General features: G+C 37.4%; 1 long non-coding RNA gene across 2 annotated transcripts; it reads left to right on the forward strand.

Annotated features, from left to right (window-relative positions):
- The first annotated feature begins 17,837 nt into the window (after window positions 1-17,837).
- Window positions 17,838-19,305, forward strand: LOC130431872 (uncharacterized). Of its 2 annotated transcripts, none has more exons than XR_008908348.1 (3): window positions 17,838-18,174; window positions 18,890-19,007; window positions 19,125-19,305. It is a non-coding gene; the product is annotated as an uncharacterized LOC130431872 (long non-coding RNA). The 2 variants fall into 2 exon arrangements; XR_008908349.1 differs by having other exon boundaries at window positions 18,921-19,007.
- The last annotated feature ends 1,283 nt before the right edge of the window (window positions 19,306-20,588 follow it).

Raw genomic sequence — 20,588 nt, forward strand, 5'->3', positions numbered from 1 at the left:
TTTTCTTAGAAGGTGAGGCATGATGGGGCGTATCGAAGAGGAGGCGGCCGCGGCTGCTGCTGTTTGAGTTTCCTGAAGTAAATATATGTCAGAATGAAAATGCAGCTGCATTCATGCCCTCTTTAGAATATTCGCTTTTTGAACACAGCCCTCTTTGTGACAGACATCTTAATGGTAGGAATGTCAAGTTATCAAATTTATCCTTCATTTAAAAAATAATTATCTGAGTAAATTGACAAATAAGTATTTAGTATGTGGGCACATTTAATTTGTAATCATTTTAATTGTCAGATGGATAGTTTTGGACGGTCCCAGGAAAAAGCTGAGGGCAGTGCCCCCTAGCCCCCCCAGACCCGGCCCTGCATAAAAGTGCATGTTCATGAAGCTTAAACATCTTTGATGGCTGCTTATAATAAGTTATAAAATTAAAGTTTTTAAGGTACAGTAACAATTATATTTGAAAGTTAACTAAATTCTAGAATACTCCACAAGTTCGCTGAAGTAAGGTTGTATGAGTAAGTGTCATATTTACTGTCATACTGTTCAGTAAATTATAACAAGGTCCTAGTCACAAGGAGAGCATAGTTGATACATGGATTAATGAATTCATTTACTATTTCACAGCCGTCAGTGAGCAGTGGTGTGGGTGTGATGGCCGGTAAGGAGAGGCATTTTATAGGTATATACTTTGGCAGGAGTTTGCTTGGAGACAGGTGGCGGTAGGTTATTTCAATAATAAGTAATAATATCGTCAGCTCCTCAGCTCGTAGAAACACGTGCTAACGCAGGGTGTCAAGACATCCCAGCATGCTTTGGGGTTTTAAAAATAGCTCTTTCACAGCTGTGTGGTTAGAGAGAGCAACAACAGTATCTACATAGACAAATACACAACTGCCATGGGTTTTATATGATCTTAAGCTTATTATAGACAACAAATATACCTAGGGCTGTCAAACGATTCGATAGTCGCGATTAAACACATCCAGAATAAAAGTTTGTGATTACAAAATATATGTACTGTGCATATTAATTAAAAACATAAACATACATTCACATACAGTATTTAAGAAAAATATCAAATTTAATAAACATTTATATATTGTATATACTACTTTCAATTACTGTAAATATTAATATTTCTTAGAAATATACATGTATGTGTTTATAGATACAAATTTAATATGCTGAGTACACAGACATATATTATGTAAACACAAACTTTTATTCCGGATGCGAATAATCATAATGAATCGTCTGACAGCCCTAAATAAAACATATATTACATAATATTAAACGTTTAGTTTAAAGACAATCGCATCAGATATACTTGTAGTTTACTTTTCGCACAGAAAAGTGAACATGGGGTGAATTTTAAATAATTTCAATACTTCGGTTTAGAAAAAACAAACAAATATAAAAACATATCTTAAAAACTATTAATCAGAGGGAAATATTTCTCAGATATCCCTTGAACTAATAGTTACAGATTTATTTTTAATTCAAATTCATTATGTATTATCTGGCATAAGTTTACTTTGAAGTTTATTATAATACCAATCTTTAACTACAAACATATTAATAATGGTCTGGTGCACCTGTTTCCAAAGATACTTTCTTAAAACACAAGCATTTGTTTTCAGATGAAAAGAGTTCATAAGAAATTGCATCACAGGAATATGATCCTTCTCTCTTACTCCTCATTTGCCATTATGATTGATGGGATATTGCTTGCTTTAGTCTTCTGTGTTTCAGATCCTCCACTGGGAGGCACCATTATCTGCTTATTGAGCAACTCTGAAGCATCTTTTTATTATCCGCATTTAACCAGAGGTAGAGATACACAGCAGCCAACCGAGAACCTCCCCTCATGCTGCTCCTGAGGAAAACATGCTCACTGTAAACGACTGACATTAGCAGTTCTCACTGTAAACATCCTAAGGCTATTGCAGGTTTAAATGTTATTGCATTAGAAATAACAAAAAATTATGAAACCAAAACATTAATCAAATCAGTTAGCTTTCTTAGAAAAAAAAGAATTAAGGGGATTTTTCACAGTAGAGTAACCACAGGTGCAGATTATAGCAAAAACTGATTTATAACTGTCTAACTATTGCACAATAAATGGAGTTGACTTTACATAACAAAACTAAAACATAACTTATCAAAATACATTAGTATATTGCCTCTGGGATTTCTTCAAAATATGTTTTTATCTTAGATTTGAAGCAAGCTGTTGTTCATGCAGATCAATCTTCTAAAAAAGAAGATTAATCTACTGCTTGATCTACTACTTGATCTACTACTTGATCTACTTCTAGTAGATTGCTAGTACTACTAACAATGCAGGGATGGAAACCGCAAAAGTTTGATTTCCGTATATGTTTTAGATTAGCTTTACTGTAAGTACTACTAATAGTTTCAACAAAGATGTTCCTGTATGGTAGCATTGTGCTGGGATCAAACCCAGTAAACACATACTGATAAAAGATGTGTATAGGCTATAATTTGCTTGGATAAAAGTGTCTGCTAAATGCGTAAAACTGTGTTGAAGAGGATTTTGCAAATTCATCTAAGAGAGCTTTTTGCCTTTTGAACAGTATGGTAAACTAAAAGAAAAAAACATAACAAAAACATAAAAATATGTTTGTGTCTTTCTTGGAAATAAATACAATTAATACTAAATTTGTTATTTAACACCACTGCTTAATACTTTGTACATTTACATTCACATTAAGTCATTTAGGAGACGTTTTTATCCAAATCGACTTACAAAGAGTTTTTGGAGCAATAAGCGATATGTCATACAGGAACAATTACACAATAGGTGATAAAACAAAGTAACTAGTTTCAACAAAAGCTGGACCACTACCTGTTGAGAGTAGGGTTCGTTTTTTTCTAATTTCTCTAAACATGTCTAAACATTTTACATATCTAAACTGCTTTTTTAGCTCTTCCCGAGCAGTAAAATTATTCAGAGCATAATGGATAAACACGTACAGTAGAAACACTAATGTGTCATTAATAACAGATCAAACAGATATTCTGTGTGTTCTTTAAATGAAGTGATAAGAGAGATGATTTTAAATGTTCTACCTAGATAAATGTGACCTACTTCTTCTCTCACCAGAATCAATCCTGCTGGCCCAGACTTGTGGCTTTAATCATTTCCGTAACGCTGCATCATTCTGTCTGTTCAGCGGGTTAAAACTCTGGGTTACCTTACAGTTTCCATACAGATGTGGAATAATTTAGTGTTTCACTTCAACAAAGACGGCAGTTTGTTTAAATTCCGCAAAAATTACAATGAAGTAATTAAAATAAATCTTCACGTGCACTTCCATTAACCCCGACTGGTTTTGCGTTTCACTGCCAGAGACCCAGTGGATTTGTCCTTTCCCTGATTTATGTTGTCTTCCTACTGAAATCAGAGAGAGAGAGACACCCAAAAATGTCTTTTTTTGGTAGGGGGTTGGGGTCAAAGATAAAGTCTTCATATGTTTTTTGCTCTAAGGAGAAATAATACATTTTCCACATCTATTAGAGCATGCAATAAATCTCACACACCTAGCAAGAGCCTTCGAGGGAATACGAAGGGGACAAAAGAAGGAATGTTATATTTCATGCTCTCTGCTGTATATGGAAATATATTTATGTAATGTCAACATACAGAGTGGTGTTTTTGGAAGACGTGATAAAGGAGTTATAGCTCTAGGTCATTGTACAGCCTGCGGAAGACATGTTAGGAAGTCACCATAAAGCACATCCTACCACTTTCAATTATAGAAGTTTCTCAAGAAAAACATTGAGTTGTGCAGGGCAGTTTCACAACATTCATTTTAAACATCTAAAGTCTCATTCAAATAACACCAATAACACTGAAGCATTAACCTATTGAACTTTTGCTAAGCCCCGCCCCCTTAGATACACGGAGACAAACACACAGAGTTCACTAATGTCATTTACAATGAGAGCTGTCAGTGTAAAAGCCTTGTCCAGAGAGTTGTTTTCACACATTTTGCACACACTCTTGTTTGGGAGCGTTCTAGTGGTACTTACTGTATATATCATGGAGGGATATAAAAGATATTACAATAAATATAGTATTATAGTATAATATTAATTTGGAAGCGAGGGTTTACAGAAGTGGGAGAGGCCGGTCATCATGATCCCAAATGACAATATTGTTCATGTTCCACAGGGTAATTAATTTGCATTAAACCAATTTAATATGGAGATGCACTGACACGTAAAGCTTTGTTTATGTGTTTTTCACCTGCAATGAACATGACGAGAGAACAATTAACAATTTAGGCTTGTAGGTTAGCGTGGACTCGCAAACTTGACCGTTTTTAGCCAGTGATATAACCTTGCTGAAGGACATGATGACATTAACGTTCTGTTTGGTCACATACAAATTGTAAGTTAATAAGAGTATGACAACCGTATTCTTTGGGATTGGGGTTGAACCGGGTTACTGCGCCAACATTTGCTGTGTCTTGTTTAGGTATAGCAAATGGAACACAATATTTTCCAATCCCCTCAGGATACCGGGAATCAGTGTTACAAGAACCAAGGCTCATAGTTATACCATTTTTGTAGCATAAACAGTGTAAAAAACGATGAGAGCTTTGGGTTTTACAATGCATCTCTATGGCACTGAAATCACAAGTTGTCCGAGTTCCGGTCCCAGTGCCATTGGCTCATCTGCGTTTGAGGGGAGGGGCTTAGTCAATTTTCCCCTCATGCACAGTGCAGAGCAAGCCTGAAAAACTGGAAGCTGTAAAGCAGTCTAGACGTTCAGACGGACAGACAAACCGTCCCGTAAGGGATATTGTTTGAATTGTCACCGGAGATTGATGTGCTAAATGCATCTGTTTACTGTCTGTTACTGTGGAGACATAAGATACACAGTACAAGTAGTTTACTGACAGCACGGCCCTCAATTCAAGATTCACAATTTAGCATCCACTGATAAAAAGATTTATCCATGAAACAATGCTTGCTATTCCTTTAAACCCCTCACACCCCAGTTTATTCACACAGATCTCTATGTAAACATGCTCTTAGCACTTTCGTGGCTGATTGAAACTGAAGCTCAGATAACAAGAGGAAATGAGATCATTTGTGCTGGCGGCTATTGACTGAGCTACATTATAAGAAACTGGGCATGTGTGTGTGTGTTTGTGCGCGTCGGCCTGCTGATACACACACATTCTTTGGAAGAAATAAGAAACCTACAGTTTGCTCACTTTAACAGGTCAGTACATGGTCTATATGGAAAAGTGCACGGGCCTGCCTTGCTCAGGGCCAAAACTCACAAGAGCTACTAGATTACACGACAAAACCTCTCTGCTTTTACAAGAATAGTTTAAACAACTTATGAAGCCATCATGAAGTTTGTATTAATAACAGATCATTTTTGTTATCAATTTCAATACATTTCGGTCTGTTTCAAACAAAGAACATAACAAGGGGGCTGAGTCGTATGTTCTCAATCACGAAACATGGTTATCTTTAGGAGTGGGGCCTCATCGTTGTACTATTTTTGTCTGATTCACATTGTTTGAATTCGTATTAATTAACCAACTCAAAAAATGCTAATTCATGTGAAATCAGGCTGCACAAACCCAACCATTGTGCTTAGAGTAACCTATGCTGGGTGGTTTCAACCCAAAATGCTGCGTGAACATTTTCTAGGTTGAGTTTAAACCGACAGTTACATTTATGCATTACATTACCATTTATGCATTTGACAGACTCTTTTATACAAAGCAACTTACATTGCACTATACTTAACATTTTGGGTTAAGTTCATATTTTACTCAACCACGGGTTGTAACAACCCAACATTTTTTTGAGTTTACGCGATTGAAGAATGTGTGGTGGGAATAAATAATGACACAGTTTTACATTTTTGAGTAACAGATTTTCATTTTATTGCCGTTAACAGGCCACTAAAAGAAAATCATTTCGGGTCTGAACAAAAACAATGATTTCATAGAAAAGCACTTCTGCTGAATCCCCGTCAAATACTGGCAGTGTCTCATTAGATCAGCACAGAGGGATTCCAGGCGTTTTTAATGGATTATACGTTATACAAACTGAAGATGAGTTGCATTCTCCCACATGAAACGTTCCACAGTGTCTTGTGCTGGACGAGCTTTAGACGTCCTGATGCTCAGATTACACATTCCCCTGCCGATCAGAAAAGAGCATCAGAGGGAGAATTTATCTCTTTCATGCGCGGATGAATGAACAATCAGCGCAGGTCTTCCTCTCGGACTCTTTGTACTGAGGAATCAGATACACCTCAGACAAATAAGAGGAGCCCCCTCGGTCCTCCGTGTATGCCCGGTATCCACCTTCTAGCTCCACAGTTGCTCCATTCTTCTGCGGGCTCGTGTAAAGCGCAGCCCTGCCGCAGGCTTCAATGGGCGGCAGTGATGGGCCTGAAGCTCTGCACTTTAATAACGTCTGTCTGTCAGCGCTGGATTCCAGCGGTCACACAACCCCACCCTAATCCTGCCAGTCATCTCTTGCCCGCTTTCTCTCTCTTCATCAGGACTGACGGCGCCTCTTGTTGCTCAGAAACATGTCTGTTGTTTATGACTTCAGCCAGGTCAGTATAGAAGATATACCTGGGAAGACACAATAAAGAATAATGCAGGGCACGTAACTCACTTTTTGACAAACCTGCCAACAGTGGGTGCACTTAGTAAAATTTTTAAATGTTACATTTCTTACAAACCTTTCTTAATTTTTATACCATCACATATTCTGTGCATATTATATAGCAATTGCATCCGTTACCAAACTAAAATGTAGGGTAATAACTGGAAAATGCAATACATTTATTTATATATATTACATATATTTTTCAATACATTAACTGTATGTGTATGTATTGTGTAATATAAAACTCCAGCAAGTCTGTATCTATCATTCAATATATTGTAATATTTTAATAAATACAATTTCTGTATTATACATTTTCAAATATATATTAAATGATTTTATATATTGACAGGTAATGATAAATAATTTTGTTTCTCAAATTGGTTTTAGAATTGTGATCTATTTATTTTTAGGGAAATCGAAAAGGAAACTTTTGGTCAGTTTTAAAACAATGTGCGTGCTATTTTTCCATTTATTTATATTAGTCTACGGTTAAGCACTTAAAAGAAAAAAACAAAGTCTAACTTCTGTAAACAAACAGTCTTCATGACTTGCATTCTTTATAAGTCATCTGAATATTCATGATAGAGTAATGTGTAAATAATACATTCACTAATCATTTACTGAAAATAACTTAGATATACAAAACTAAGGTAATGTCAGAATTGTTACATTGCTTTCAAAAGTGGGACAGAATAAAATGGTTTTAATAATAAAATGCCATCAGAAGTAATATTGAAGTTATATATTTCTTAAAGAGACAGTTCACCCCCCAAAAATTCTGTCTTCATTTACTTACCTTCGAGTAAATTTCTTGGTTCTGATGAACACAGCGAAAGATATTTGGAAGAATGCTTATAACCACACAGTTCCAGAACCCCATTGAATACTTTAGTAGGAAAAATTACTTTATATTTTTTTGTTCTGTTGAACACAAAAGAAGATATTTTGAAGAATGTGTGACTACAAACAGTTCTGGGCACTTTTGACAACCATTGTACTTTTTCCTACAATAGTAGTCAATGGGGTCCAAGAACTGTTTGATTACAAGCATTCATGCAAATTTCTTTCTATGTGTTCATCCAAACAAATACATTATACAGATTTGGAACAGCAAGAGAGTGAGTAAAACATGACCCATTTTTCATTATTGGGTTAACCATACCTTTAAACATTTTGTATTTCTTCAAGTCATCAACCTGCCACCAGTAGCATTCAGCGATTAAACATCATGTGGTCAATGAGTGTTTCAGGTCTAAGTTTTAGAGATTTTAGATTTACATGCATATACAGGGTATCATCCCACATCATCACATCACAATGCAAAAACAAAAGGAGCAGCTGTATTCCTGGGGGTGGCCGAAGGAGATATGTTTATACTGTAGCTTCATGGAGATCTATGAGTCACTTGATCCAGCTGTGTTTTGTGTTGGTATGTAGGACCTGCTGCTTTACTCCCTGTATGACATGCATTACTGCACACTGTGTGTTTGAGCATGTGTACTGTATAACACAGGTGTGTGTCAGGTGCTAGTGCCCCTACAGCATAGGATGCAACACTCCTGCGGCTAACCACAGGAAACGTGTGCTGACTTGGCAGAGATAAACTAAAAGTTTTGACTCAGACTGTGAAAAATGCAAATACAGAAATGAATCATCGCCTGTCCTTTCTTCCCTTGTATATTCTGCCCTGCAGCCTGCCGTTCAACCGGAGCCAGCGGCGTGAAGGGTGGGGCACCACAAAAGGTGTGCTGTCTTTCAACAAATTCACACCGTGGAGAAAGAGACGACTGTGCCAGCTGTCAGTCTTTGTGACAGGTTGCCTTACATTTGGTTTAATACTAGACTATCTTGTTTACTAAATTAGGTTGGCCATGAAAGTCTTGCCAGTTAAAGGAACCAAGAAGCCTGACATCAGAACTGCAATCCAATGTGCCCCGGACCCTGGCCCCAAACCTCTCTGGACTTCCCGAGCTTTTCTTTCACCCCCAGCACTGCAAGGACACCGCCCCCCTTTCAGATATCCAACATTAACCCCCGTTTCACATCTGTCATGTTGAACTTGAAAATAAATGACCCCTCCGAAGCCTTCGGCACTTTGCCTGTTGTGTTTCTCGTCCGTGGTTTGCAGTGGCGGAACGGTGCGAACATAATTTGGGGGAACCCATAATATGCTACAGCCTCGTGATATCAGCTCACAAGCAAGTCCTACCCGTAGGGAAGGATATATAACAAAGTACCTTCCCCTCTATACCTCTGGCACCCAGTCAGTCCTCCGAGTAATTGAAATGCGAGAAGGGCTCGGTGGTTAATTAATGGCATTCATTAGGGTTGCCTCTAACTGTTACCATTAACCTTCACAAACAGAGGAAACGCACCAGCTCACACAATTCCCTGCTTTCCCAGAGTCGACCAGACACAGATGCTTTCCCTTGGAAATGCAGTCAGGCCCCTAAAATAGTTCCACTCCAGATGGACTTTCACTCAGCTAAATGCCACCGAATCGGTGGCTTAAAGGTTTGAGGTTAATTTACACCATTGCATATCATATCAGAGCTTTTAATATGATTTACACACCGCAATGTACCTAAACTTTCGCTGTTATTAATGCAGGAAAACACAGGATGAGGGGAAAGGGGGGAAATTTATTCAGGCCTCGGCACACCACGCCGAACACTTAGTGTTCATTTATCACCGCTGTCTGCTCGCTGGCTGTCACGCATCCATTTAGTGTTGGAATTTACCTATGCAGTTTTGCATGCTGAGTCAATTTGTCACACTCATTAGCACTCGGCATTCATCTCCCCGTGGTCAGTTTAATGTACAGTGTGGTTGTGGCAGAACGTCATTTGGCCTGCGTTAGTTATCACCATCAGCCCAAAGCCCTGTTGCTCACCACAGCCACGAGCATAAGTCACTGCATCAATCTCTCGCGGCACATGTTCCAGGCCACACCGAGGTCAGAATGAGGAAACTATGAGCGGGAATTCGAATATTATGATGTCAGTCCACACACATACCCGCGCAAGTAAAATTTATTCTTTGGAGAGCGTCATCGACTTTTCTACTACTGTGAGAATTACAAGTCAAGTTGACATCAATGAAAAAATCAGAAAAGGAAACACAGACAGACAACAGACAGACAGCAAGAAAGAAAGAAAGAAAGAAAGAAAGAGAAATGGTCCTGCCATCAGTCAATTTTTATGACAGAAATATCAACGGACAAAAATGATATACGGCAAAAACAAAAGTAATCTATCCGTCTCTCTGTCAGTCTGACAGAAAGGTCAATGAATCAGAATGAAAAAAATAAAGAAAAAATGTATTTCTCTCTGTGTGTGTTTCTGGCTGTCATTTGTGATTTCTGTCAATGTATATAGTATATATATACATAGATATAATACATATATATATATATATATATATACTGTCTGTCTGTCTAACAGAAAGATACTTAAAAAAGGCAATATGGACAGATTACAAGAAAGAACGAAAAAAGAAGGAAAGAAAGAAAGAAAGAATTATCTATCCAACAGAAATAGCAAGGAAATTTGGATATTGAAATAAGCAGATTATCATCAATAATTAAATAAATAAATAATTCAATGAACCATAAGGAAAGAACGAAAGAAAGAAAGAAAGAAAGAAAGAAAGAATGAAAAGAAGAAAGACAGATCTATATACTGAATATCTCTCTATATGTCTGTCTGTCGGACAGAAAGAGCCATAAAAATGAAATATAGACTGACATAGAAAGAAAGAAAGAAAGAAAGAAAGAAAGAAAGAAAGAGATGTCTAAATATTAGTGTGTCTGGCTGTCATTTGAGATTTCTGTTAATGAATATATATACAGTGTATATATACAGTATATATATATATACTGTATATATTCACAGTGTCTGTCTGACAGAAAGAGCCTTAAAAAGGCTATATTGTCATGATTGCAGGGTTCCAATAGACAAGCTCACCACGGAATTCTGGGGAAAACTGTTTAATGAAAGAGAGTCAAAGTGAAAACAAGGGGGAGACAAAACAGGTAAGTCAAACAGGCATCAAAAACAGGTCATTTCAAAAAGAGGTAAGTGTTCTTCAGGAAACGTTCAAAAATAGACTTAATTCCACAGATAATCCAATCTTGTCTCAAACAACAGGTGATTCCAGAAACAGGTAAGTATTAAAAGGAAAGAAGCTCATGAGCAGGGACTCCTGTGGGCTAAAAGACTGGGAAACTGGCTGAGAACACAAGGGGGCAGACAGAAGCCTTACAAACATGGACAGATTAAAAGAAAGAAAGAAAGAGATATCTCTCTGTCTGTCGACAGAAATAGCAATAAAAAGGAAATACAAGTAAACAGATTATCATAAAGAAAGAAAGAAGGAAAGAAGGAAAGAACTGAATCTGTCTGTGATTTGTCATTGTTGTGAATGAAAAAATAAACAAATAGACAAATAGACGGGACACAGAAATAAACAGATAATCAGAAAGAAAAAAATCGAACCTACTGTAGATTATAGAAGAATAAAACATTAAAAAATCATTCACAGAATACATTATGAAATTTACCAAAGTAAGGGTTGTCACAGTTGGGATGATGAAAGAAGTTGATATTTTCAATAGAGGAAGACCTGATTTGTTTAGTTAAGTCTATTTGTGTCTATAAGTGTTGTTTCTTCCTAAGACTCTCAACCTTTTAACACCATCTGTGTAAACGTCAACAGCTGCCATGGTCTGCAGAACTATGACATGCCTGTGTGTTCTTGCCAACATGTGCCAGAGCGTTTGATTATGCCGTTCCTCACGGTTTGATCTCCTTTCTCTATCAGGAAACAAGTTACACTTGAAAATCACCCTTGAGATATGGTCTCTCTCTCTCTCTCTCTCTGTCCCTTTCTTTAAGTCTCTTTTAGCTAGTGTGTAATTTAATGGCTGTAGCAAGTACAAACATGAAAACTCATTCAAATGAGTGAAGGTATTAGAGAAAGATAATAGTATTAAAGAGTAAGTAGCATGAGATCATGAAAATGACATGTCATGCAGTCTGTTATGTTGTCGTGTTTGAAAGTATCTGTCTGCCAAGTTGTAAGTCCGAAGGTGAATAAATAACAAAGTTATTTGCTTGTAAAAATGGGAGTCGACTCTGAATCACACAAACGAGACGTGGAATAGTTCACCTTCGTATCTACATCACTAAACATAGTCCCCGCCTATGTTTAGCTGAGACTGCCGCGAAAACTTATGTTTCCTCCCCCAAACACTGTTGCTCGTTCGTGATGCGTGTGTATCATGTCTAGAACCTGTGTTCTACGGTGTGACACTAAGTCGGTTTTATTTCAACTACCAAAGGAAGAACGTCTGAGGGAAAAATGGTTACAATTCATTTTAAGTACAAAGGAGTACTTTCTGAAATGCTCTATGTACCATGGCAACGTATAGTTTAGACGAAATAATAGTATTACTAACATATTTACAGTATTTCAAGAAAATAATATATTATTTCATTGATGAGCAAAAGCACACACTGGGAGCACACACTGGGAGGTTTTATGACAAGAGTTGTCACTTGTCACTGACAAACATCCTGCTCCAGTCGTGGTGGAGTTTGTGTGGATTGGCGTCTTCTGATGCTTCCTCATCAGACTCGGGCTCAAAATTGGTACGATAAAACCGCTGCCATCTCTAGCTACACATATAATGTACGTAACATCCAACCACATGTAAACTGTAATCCTGTAATGATGGTAGTGGGGTTCCATTTGCGCCAAATGATGAACGCGTTTGACCAATAACAACAGACTACACCATTTGACCAATCACATGACACAAGGTAGGCGGGTAGGTGGGGCCTAGACGGATAAATCGCGGAACGAATTATTTTGCGAGTCAGTCAAGAAGTAAGGTACGAATAACTGCCTATTATTACGACATTAAAGTGTTTAAACACATTGTATTTACATAAACTTGTTGCTGGACACTCCATAAACCAAAGTAGGGCCTAAAAAAACATATGCTAGGTACTCTTTAAGCACTGCTCAAAAACATAGTGAGCTTCTCTTATTGTCTGCTGCCTAGATAGGCAGCCGTCTATGGTTAAAACAAGAAGCGTTCTTGCGTTTAAAAACAGTGAGATGGAGCGCAACGAAATGGAACAGAATGCAGTGGTCTTGACTTGTTTTCCAAAGTTCAACTGTAAATAGTGAAAAGAAAATATTGCGGATGAAACGCACCAATGCTCTCTGTGAGAAGGGCCCCTAAGGCAGCAAAATGAACCTCATAAGAGACTGATTTAGAACGGTATACACAAGCAGTGACTAGTTAGACAAAACACTTGTTATTTCCTCGCACGAGGCACACAAGACAATCGGCAGAAGCTTTGATGATATAACTGAACATGAAAATTCACAGCAAATATGAATAAAAGATAAACCAGCCCAATTTTTTGGTTATTTTTATATTACGGAATGAATGATATTTCGTTCCAAAATATTATCTGAACTTGCAGCGGAATTCTGGGTCTGTTATCTCTACGAACTTGATTTCCTCGCATTCTCCCTCCAAGCCAGGGGTGGTGCCCATGAGCACTCTTCTGAAACGTATAAAGACAAATGAGGTCATTGCAAAACTTCATATGCGCATCAAATGTATGATTTGGAAGAGAATGCATCTTCTTTGACCGCTTCACTACCATGTCGCAACAAGCTGTGACCAGTTACAACAAAGTACAGAACATTCGGTAAAACACTTTATTCATACTTCTGTGGCATAATGCTTTGTATCCCTGCCTAGTTATACAAATCATTAAACTATAAAATTTCTTCTGGGCGTGTCACATGGCAAGGAATTTTCGCATTTAGTGCAGACGGACACACTCACAGATTATGTGACGCTAAATGCTAAAATGCAGGTGTGCTAGTACCCACCTTAATGTCTTAAAACGCTAGGTAGTCTACAACAGCGTTCACTCCAAGCTTACAGATATATCTGCTGTGGCCTTGAGGCTGGCATGTTTTCGGGACAGGTGGAGAAAGCCGGTGCAGAGCCTGCAGCTGCCGAGAGAGCGAGCAGGTCACGTCTGAACCGCTGCCATAACATGAATGTCGGTCATAAATCTTGCTGCTGCCGATCTCATTTCACACCACGGCCCTTCGCATCACTTCTTCTCATGCTTCCCGGTGCAAACCAGGGCTGTTTATTTTCGGCCTGCTGCATACTCCAAAGGCCAGTGAAATAATTATTTCATAAAGTTACACCTCAGCTGTGGCAGATGACTGATCTTGGCTTGCACTTTAAAGGTATGATCAAGTGTGGCAGGCATTTTGCCTAAATCTAATTGGGCGAACGCTCGGCACGGCCAAGCGAATGGTATACCAGCGGGCAGCTGACACTGAGATATTCTGCCTCTTAGCCAAGATGAATTAATCAGTTAGCATACAGAAAGGCAACTGCCTATTTTAGTGCCTCTGTTCGCGGTACAAATTAGATCTGTATGTGAAGACGGGAGGAATTTAGGACTCCACTGGACACGCGGTACCCATAGCTCATGCCATGGGAGCGATGGGTGCGATCAAAGCTGGGAACTTGTGATATGCTAGCAGTTTATGCTCTGAAGGCCAGAATGCATGACTCGCATCTGAGGCTAACCAGCAGATAGCAGCAGCTGCTGCGCATTTGAGCCCCAGTTCCTGCCAGGTCTCTCCCTCTCTCTCTGCAATATGAAAAGCTAGATGTAGGATATTACAATTATTAATACATATGACTTCCGATCATAAAGACATTGCATGCATTCTTGAAATATGCTAAATAATAAATAACATGTGTACTTTGCTGGTTTAACCTGACCAAGCAAGTGGTTAGCTGATCATGTCAAGGTTAAGCATTAGAATAATAAGAATAATGAAACAAAATGGTAACCTTACACATAATTTTGCACTTCTGGCTAACGCAGAAGATTACTACTATTAATATATTACAATACTATTCAACAGCCATGTAGAGATCCAGCATAAGTCACTATGACCTCTGCTACTGTTTACTGTTTCTTTTAATGGAACAATGCCACTTAAAGATTGCACAGTGCATCTTGATATACACTTGTGTCCTCAATATAAGGCAGAGATAATGTGCAACCAATGGGATCTTGAACACTGAAGTGGTTTATTTTACATGAACAGCTAGCTTGATGTACATTATTCACCACATGAGTAAATAATGACATATTGAATTAAATATTTGAATTATTTTATTAGTTCTTTTAAAACAAATACAAGCGTTCCGTGATAAAAAAGCTCCTGGCATCCATAAGCCAAGACTTGATGTTATTTGGAATAGTTATATTTAATTAAATTGTGAGTAAATTATTTTTAAGGTCAAAATGACTCGCAGTACCCAGATGACCGTGTGCTATTTGTATGCTTGTTATCTGTGAATAACAGACCTTGAAATGTCACGACTGGCCATTCAGAATCAGTTTTAGAGCACATTAAAGTTAGTTAATTTAAAAGAAGTGATTAAAAAAGCTTTATATCACGCCTGACAACACTCTTCAGTCATTATTATATTTACAATAATGCTTAGCTTTTGCTAAACTGGTTTAATCTTATGTAGTGTAGGAACGTTTTATATCTGATTTGAATTAAAGGAGTCATATGACACGGCTAAAAGAAATATTTTGATGTAATGGAATGCAATGTGTATACATGATTTAAGGTCTAAAACGCTGTATTTTTCACATACCGTGCATGTTTGTATCTCCTCTCTGCTCCGCCTCACTGAAACGCACAGATTTTTTACAAAGCTCATCGCTCTGAAAAGTGAGGTGTGCTATGATTGGCCAGTTAACCAGAGCATAGTGATTGGTCGAATACTGCAAGCACGTGACGAAAATGTAACGCCTCTTACCATATTTGGAACATCAGTTCCTCTTCAATTGTACTGACAGGTACACACACCTTACTTGCGTCTACAGTTGGCCGGTCTTAGTCAACTCATACTACCAACTGACGTAGATTTGTGGGGGTGTGGTTACATGAGGCATTTCAGGCAGGTCTGGATGAGCATTCGCTTTTAGATAGAATGCATCTTTTGTTCAGACAATTAAATTTTTGCTATTTTACGTGTATCATACATGCATGGGCAACTTATAACACACCAAACAGAAAAACACGCATTCGCGTCACATGACCCCTTTAAAGTAAATGTTTATTAACTGTATACATTTCCCTGGATATTGTCTTTACTGTCTTAATGTCATAAAGCAGCCCTACACAGAAAATCTTGGTCAAATTTGACTTTCTGAGAGCGAAAGTAAATTTTTTAATGTCTTTCTACTGTGCTTTTACCATAAGGAACCTAAAAACCACACGAAACACTGTTCTGGGAGAATTAAATCCAGCCTCAAAATGATGTGTGCCTGTGATCCAGAAACACACACAACTGTGAATGTCTCCCATTGGGACTACATCCCATTTTCTAAATGGGAATCTTACGACTACGATTCCATTCTGATGGGGCTTTTTGAGTCGGCCACACTCTGGCTCAAATTAGATACGCATGCTCAATTTGATCCTTGAGGAAACATGTCCACTGTTGCTACGTCAGCCCACCACGCATGTACGGGCACAGATTTCCTTTCATTTGCATTTTCAGACCTTTGTTGATGACAGCACTTCATATGATCGGTTGACTACAGAAAGTGAAGGAACACACTGGTTTCTCATCACATTTTCAATTCAATTTAATTCTCATTTATTTGTATAAATCTGAGATTTTAGCATTGCAGTGCATTCTGGGATTGGTGCCTTCTCCGTTAAAGCTACAAGCTGCTTTGCTGTAGCATTTGGAACAGTCTCCTATTATGTCTTAAAATGCTGTCTACAGGCAGCTTACTTAAAGAGGAACTGTGTACTCGTGGGTCACAAACAGTGTCAGTGAATTAACTTTGACCTTATATTATAAAACACCTCTCCTAGAACGCATTGACGTGTGAGAACATGAGTTTTTCCGGCAAGCTTAACATCAGAGCTTTGGTGCTTTCTAGAGGCCGGCTGTTTCCTGCTGATGTACATCTTGAATGATTTACCGTTTCTCAGATAAAAGACAGTCACAGGTCCGGTGTGTCTTAAATCAAATTTGTCTTCTCCCTCTCCTTCTCACTACAGTGAGAGCTCACACATGTTCACACAGATGCCTCCAGAGGAGCGGGCTGCTATGCACACAGATCATAAAAAAAACAAAGAATCGCAGGCACACTGAGAGCTGTCACTGTTTTTTTGGGTTATAAATAGAAAAAAGGTAATAAACATTTATGGTTCGATCATAAATTCTCTCCAGTAAAAATGGTTGACAATAATTCCGGATATCTTCTACAATGTCATTTCAATGCCCTGTGGAACGCAACCCATTACTCATATGGATGCCACGTGGTCACGCCCCATGGCAGTCTTGCCCTTTCATTTCCACCAATCAGCTGACTGGAGATGGGCCACGACCCTGTGTGTCCTCTCTGTAACTTCTTAAAGGTCCATTCATCTGAAGCCCGGATCCCCATGCACTTTAAGAAGCGAGCTGCAAAATGTTATTTGTAATATTACATGGCTTTCTGGAGTAGTTGATTTGAGAGTCGTAGCATTTTGCAGGGAAACGTGTAATGTACACATCCAGCTCGTGGTTAGTGCAGAATAAACCCTGACTGGGGGATCAGGTTGAGTTTATTGGTGTGATTTAGCTTTAAAGCAAGATACAAAGTTTAAACAAGATTAACATGGTCAACAAGGTTTATTCATTTGTAAAAACAACCTTATGACATTAATTAAGCATATTTCTATTTAATTTATTTTTAAGTAAACCATTGTGTGGTGTTCGGGTCTGTTAAACCTGTAATGTTTAATAAGCAAAATCAACTTAAGACACTTATTTTATAAGAGTTTATAGCAAAAACAGATAACTTAAAGTTTCCTATTATATTCTCCTGTTCTCATATTTTATATGTGTGTTTTATTGTATTAGTTATCTGTATTTAGTTATAACTTTATCAAAATAACCCAACCACAGTTTTATTGATATTAGCTGGAATATCTGGCATGATTAAAAAAAACTTTTGTTGTCCGTTTTTGCAAATTAAGTCTTTGTTTATATTATATTTTTTTTTAATAAAAAATAAGTCGTATCATTTTTTTGCATAATTGTGCTTCAACAGAGGTTATTTTTTAAATAGTATTGTGCCGTTTACATTGCTTGTAACGGCAGGATGTACACTCTAAAAAATGCTGGGTTATTTGTTTAACCCAACAGCTGGGTTGAGCCTGTTGGGTCATTTTGTTGGGTTATTTTCTTAGTGTTGGGTCATTTTTTGAGTAACCCAAACGCTGGGTTACCAGTCTGGTCCAATTGAGTGACAGTTGAGAGAGTAAACCCCCCCACTCCTCTACGCATCAGACAAACTTTACCTTCGCGGGCATTTTGATCCACTTCATCTCGGAAAGCTGTTATTCGGAGAATAAAAGGTATGTTTTACGAGTTTTTAATGTATAAAACTATTACTGTAAAAAAAATGCAAAAGTATGCAAAATTCGGCTGTTCGCATTAGGTTTGAAAGTAACGTTACAATCAAGCTTCGTTAGCTTTGTATAGCTAGTCTGTAACGTTATGCCCACGTTGTTCTAATTTACAGCTTTTTAATCATTTAAACTTCCTTTTTGGTGAACATTTCCTCTGAAATGTGTGACTTGTGTGAGGAATTTAGTTCAGTAACTTACGCAACTTGATATTAGTTTAAGGTTGACACGAGAGCGTCGTGTCAAAAGCAAACATCCAGCTCATTTTTTTTATAAATACCGCTAATGTTCGGTGACGGAACTTAGATTTAAGAGTCTTTTAGACGAGAATGTAGTTGTTAAGAACTCAAATACGTGATTTATATATAAACATAACGCCTCTTTGAGATTTTGTTAAGACGCTGTCGGAGGTGTGAGCATCAGGCTGTCAGCGGTCGTGTCTCCGTGGAGAGCAGCTCTATCTCGGCCATTGCTTCGGGAATAGCCGCTGGCTCTTATAACGTTAGTGACTAACAATGCGATATAGTTAATTTTGGGTATATGAGACGAACAATTGTTGCTCTTTTTAGACTTATACTTATTCCCGAGTGTGTCGAATTAGTGAAGGGTTGTTTTAACGTTTATAATATTATTTTTTAAGACTGTATTTCACTTTCTGTACTAGATCCCACTCTTCTTTTTTCCCCCACTGACAGCGTGCAGAATAACAGCTAATATTAATGGATCATTCTATTCAAGAGAATGTCAACTGGAACTTGGATGTTTTCATAACAGGCTTAAAGGTAAACATTATTTAGGTAAAATGTTAATGTACTTCTTTATATGTTTATTATAATCCATTGTGCTCTGGGTAGGCCAGTTTCCTTACATTCTTCTCTTGTCTCTTTTTCTCTTTATAGATGAACAAATTGATAAAGAAACCCTCCTGCTGGACATCCAATTCCAAAAGTGCACGCCACACTGTTGTCTACAACTCCCAGGAAAAGAATCCTCTTTAGTAAGACTGCTCCGTGGATATTTTAGGTTAAGCAGTGCTGAAACCGAACGAACTAACACTATTTAAAATGTTTTGTGAGTTTATATGAAGAGGAAAGTTACGGTGTCCCTTTTTCACATCCATAACGCTTGTTTATTTCTTTTTTTATAGAAAACTTGTGCATAGACTTATATTTTAACATATAAATGCGGTTCTATTAACAAGGGTTTAGTAAAATACTTTTTATAGTGTTTTGAAGTGTTAAGTTGTCTAACTATTTATATTTACTTGTGCCACTTTAATAACCTTGTTAAATGTATATGTTAAAATCTAAACTAATGTAATTTATTGAAATTAATTTTCTTTAAATATGTATAAACATACATTTCATCAAAGTGTTTTATATGCCATTTTATTGTTCATTGAGCATAACATATTGCATGTTTTTATGAATTCCTTTTGTCTTGCATTTTGATCCTTAATAAAACTATTGATTCTTACTGATGCCTCGAGTATTTCTCTGTGATTTTGTTATTATTATTTTTAAACATTTCGGGTTTGTTTTAAACCATCAATGTAATTTTTAAGCAAAAGTTGATTTAAATAAAACAACCCAGCATGTTGGGTCAAAGATTTAACCCAACTGGCTGGGTTAAAATAACCCAACGCTGGGTTTGTCCATATTTGACCCAATGTTGGGTTACCAAAATAACCCAAATTGGGTTGTTTTAACCCAGCCTTTTTTTAGAGTGTATCTGCAAACATCTGTGAAGAATTGCTACTTTACTTTTTATGTCTACTCTGTATTCATTTAAAACTGGATATTGTTGTGTGGTCCACTAAACCAGTGAAAATTGTCTCAGTAACAAAAGCATTGTACACGGTACAAGGGTTAGACTGACCAATCAAAATTAGTGTATTCCAGAGAGCCATGTAATATGTTTGTACAATAACCACTAAACTGTTTAATTGATTATAGTCTTACTGTAGCACACGGTTTCCTACAAGCTGTTCCAGTTTCTTGTCGCCTATACCTTTATACTCTCTCTTTTCTTACATAATAAAATCATTTAAATTCCAATCAATATTTCATGTCCATTTATTTGCCAGACTCTGAATGAGATAAGTCAGAGCAATCCGATTTCTTTTGGCACTGCATGTTACAGAAAATATTCTCAGCATGCTTGTTTCTCTTGTCATAATTGTTTGCTTCTTCAGTTCAATGTCTGCTGACTCCCTCCAGAGAGACTTTAGATTTGATTACACAGATCACAGAGAGTCAGCATTGAGCTTTATATCCATGGATTGTGGATTCTGATGGACTGAATGGTAGACACAAGAGCTCTGTATTGTAGTGTACAGAAAAAGTCCATATTGTAATGATTTA

This window comes from Triplophysa dalaica, chromosome 11 (genome assembly GCF_015846415.1).
Source record: "Triplophysa dalaica isolate WHDGS20190420 chromosome 11, ASM1584641v1, whole genome shotgun sequence".
In the NCBI taxonomy this organism is placed as follows: domain Eukaryota; kingdom Metazoa; phylum Chordata; class Actinopteri; order Cypriniformes; family Nemacheilidae; genus Triplophysa; species Triplophysa dalaica.